Source organism: Brachyhypopomus gauderio, chromosome 9 (genome assembly GCF_052324685.1).
Source record: "Brachyhypopomus gauderio isolate BG-103 chromosome 9, BGAUD_0.2, whole genome shotgun sequence".
In the NCBI taxonomy this organism is placed as follows: domain Eukaryota; kingdom Metazoa; phylum Chordata; class Actinopteri; order Gymnotiformes; family Hypopomidae; genus Brachyhypopomus; species Brachyhypopomus gauderio.
The window spans coordinates 20,793,034-20,796,907 of NC_135219.1; the positions used below are offsets into that span (position 1 = coordinate 20,793,034).

General features: G+C 39.0%; 1 long non-coding RNA gene across 1 annotated transcript; it reads right to left on the reverse strand.

The window, feature by feature from the left end:
• Nucleotides 1–349: 349 nt before the first annotated feature.
• Nucleotides 350–2,160, reverse strand: LOC143522549 (uncharacterized). Its single transcript, XR_013133051.1, has 3 exons — nucleotides 1,956–2,160; nucleotides 1,512–1,611; nucleotides 350–960 (listed from the first exon to the last, which is right to left on the reverse strand). It is a non-coding gene; the product is annotated as an uncharacterized LOC143522549 (long non-coding RNA).
• Nucleotides 2,161–3,874: the final 1,714 nt, after the last annotated feature.

Sequence of the window (3,874 nt, forward strand, 5' to 3'; positions counted from 1 at the left end):
AAATTGTAATTTTTAAATTATATATTATATACATTTTTTATCGTATGTTATCAAAATGCTTTTACTATTTCATTACTAACAGGTAGTTACTTCCACATGCGGTTTTGAAAAACATAATAAAATGCAAGTGTTATATTCAGCGCAGTGTATGCAGTTATGCCTACAATTCATTGTTATTTAATGCACTAAATATTTTGGCTTGTTGTTTTTGCTTATGTAGAATTTTTATGAAGCTGGAATATAAAGTCTTCTGAAGTAGTTTGAATTATTAATGAATTCTAAACATGACTAAAGACTTCACAAATTAACTATAGTAAAGAAATTTCTGCTCTCATGTTTATTGCAGACACATAAATGCAGTCAAATCTGGGCTAAATGAAGTAATTTAATTAAACATGCATATACAATTAAACATACTTATATAAACAGCTGATCAAGGCAAACATATTTGATTAAACAAACACTGAAAACCTTTTAAATACTTTTTATAATGATAACTTTTCCCCTTGTTGTCAACGTAAACTGACTTGTTCAGTTGACATAAACATGTTTTTCTGCTTGTTGTTTGAGGTTTGAAAATATCCGGTTAAGCAACCAGGTTAACAAACAAGTTACTTATTTTTGTAATTTAAAACTGAAATAAATTTTTATACAGTGAATATATTGCACTGATTATAAAATAGTTCAGATGTTAATGTTTTAAAGCAAACCTATCTTCCCTCCTCTAAAACGTATGACAACCAACATATTTCAGGTGTCTTGTGTGTGTCACTAAGGCTCGGCCACAGGTCCAGGATCAGTAGAAGCGCTGGGCTGCAGTCCTGGTCCTGACAGCACTACTCCAGTCTCTCTAATATGTGCTAATTGCATTCCCTCTTCCTTGGCAAATGGGGCGAATGTGGGAGTTATTTCTGCATCGTGGCCCATCAGCACATTCCTGCCCGGAAAGTAAAAGCTTGCCTTTGGGAGGGTTACACACACACACACACACACACACACACACACACACCAGCTTGGATTGGTCACCAGGGCTTGTTCATACCGCCTGTGACTTTTTTTTTTTGAGGGGGGGGGGGGGCAGTTAACAGTTTAAAATCATAGGCATTTAAACATATATGGAGATGCCTACTGGAATTAGACAGTGTAATGTCTTCCAGATCTTTATTACAGAAAGGTGAACAAAGTTCTTGAACTGTAACTGTTCTAGGAAATATGTACATGTTTGCTCAAACAAGTTCTATTGCATTTCACCTAGCAGTCAATAGCATCAGTTAATAATTTCACTCTGGTTCTAAACCCACTATATCAGCTTAATCAACAATGTATATTCATGTTCATTGGACAAGAGATGTACTAACATGGTAGTTCCCAGCATGGCAGAAATATCCTTGTATGTTATCCTTGTTACCCATTCCCGAAACATATGACTCAGCTCATTAGCTCATTAATAAGGTCTTCATAAGTTTGAAATGTATGTGTTAGAACAGAGAAGGCACCAAAATGGGACTTACAGGGGGGGCTTAGATAGGGGCAAAACACTGTTCCAACACCTCTGGCCACATCAAAGGCTACGGACCCTGCCCCCCCTTTTTAAATTTCTTCTTTCTTGGTCTGAAAAAAAAATTTCACCGTTGGGTAATAAATGGTTCTGTTTTTCACAAATACTTATTAAGTAATAAATATTATGTCATCAGTGATGGCATTCAAGGTGTAGGATTTGGCACTGTGGCACAAATAGTGACACACAGCATTTGAATGCAAAGGGAGGCCTCTGTTCTGTGCCATTACCAACACAATGTAATGTTTAAAGGTTACTATGCCTTAAGCAGTGTTACACATCATACTTATAAGGCCACTATTTTGCACATAATTTCTTAAAAAAATAAACAGCAAAGTCAAATATGTCATCACCTTGCTGCTTTTAGCAGATCCAATTATTCAAATGTTCCACTCACCATGGTCCCAATACCTATAGGCGGAGCTCTGCGAGACAGGTATCCGGATTCCTCGTCTCTCTCTCATGTCCTTATTGGTTCCCGATCTGCGGCGTATCCGTAGTTGCCTTGATCTGCGGAGTGGTTTCTTTACCCCACAAACATCTGGATCATCTGAAGCTCTGCTTTCAAAATTCTGCATCTGATTCTGAGAAGAAATGAAAGCAGAAACCTCATATTTCCATCTTCCGATGGTCTGTTGTCCATTCGTAGTATTATTTCGGATAACTACACCATTTGGTGTTAGCTGAAGTTAGAAATCTTTAAACCACAAATCCCACTGGGAAACCCTTTATCGGTGTAGCTACAAGTGCAGGAGAGATTTCCAGTAACTGGATTAAAACTTTAATTTATTGCTATAGTAACTAGCTTAATTGCAGATGTGCAACTACCATAACAAAAAAAAAACTCCAAGGTGTAATTACCTGAAATCATTAGTTTGTTGCAAATAGTCTTATCTAAAGATGCAAAGAGTAAATGATGAGAAACGTTTTTTGTTGTTAAGTAATTTTATCATGGACCCATAGAAGGGTAAAAAAAAGGATAAAAAGGCAGTTTTGGACATTAGAAACGAAGATTTATTTGAAATGTGTTTGTCATCAAACTGTAGTCCTGCTGGAGCCCTGTGATGAGGGTTGTCTACCAGAAAGCTTTAATAATGGGGTAATTCAGTCATATGGTCACTGAAACTATGTGCACATGGGTCAGTTCTTCAAAGCCTTCATGCATTGTTATTACATAGCAATTACTAGTAGCCAGCAATTACCAGGCGTTCCTTATTTATTATGCGTGTGGTGATTGATCATTCTGAACTATTTTGCCTTTCATTGTTTGACTTTTGTCTATTTTAGATGTTTGTAAGATGAGATGCATGCCTGGTAAAAGCAGGAGGTGCCGTCTGGATCCTTCATCTTACAGTGATGCTGTTCCGTTTCTGGACAAAGCATGGAGGTTAAATGACGCTTTGCTTTTCTGCAACTGTTAACATTTGGCCTCCGGACAAACCTGTCGGGTAGAACGACTTCTATTACTCTGTGATGCAGCAGAGGGACTGTGCTCAGTCTCGGTGTGTTAAAAGTGGAAACGCTCCAAGATTTATTTCAAGACAGTGACTAAATTACAGACTATGTGCTAATGTCACATCAGAGAGTCTTGTGTCCCTTCTGCTGTGCTGGCCACACAATTTCCCTTTCCGCATTCTCTCTTTTTCATCCGATCTGTTGATCCCCACGGCCCCGACTGTGATCATGTGTCCCGTTCAGCTTCCCGTGAAAATGTTTACTGAGCCGGTGCTGTTCAAGCCGGTGCTGTTCTCCACATTTGGGTGAGCGAGACCAGTCTGGGTGTGGAGGAGAAGCGCTCCTGGCTTAAAGCATCTTAGAGTGTGCTAAAGTCATAATGTACTCAGATTGAGTAATGCCCCATTACTCTGATAATGAATGTTATTTGGTGTGTTGGTGTGGACAGTACAGGGGTCATTTTTCATTCTGATCACTGCAGTGTTGTCTGGAAGAGATGTGTGCTCTACTGATCGTGTTTGGCTCCAGATGTTATGATTCCTTTAATTATCACTGGTGGCTATAACATCCAAAAAATGCTCCTTAAATCCCTGTATAGAACTAAAGAGCTTATTTTCATAGAACGGTTTTGTATGAATCACAAAGCCGAATCTCTTCATAGACGAGGGGCTTAGTGGAAAAATGCGATGGCATTCCAGAGGTGTTGCCATGGAAATGTTGGAGCGGATCAGTCGCTTCTGGACAGGTGACATGGCCCGGTCAGCAGTTGAGTCCATAGAAGTGTGTGTCTCTGAGGGTCTGTCCTGTTCTCACAATGACCATGCAATCCTGGACTTAGTGTCAGAAAGCTGCTGGCCTTTT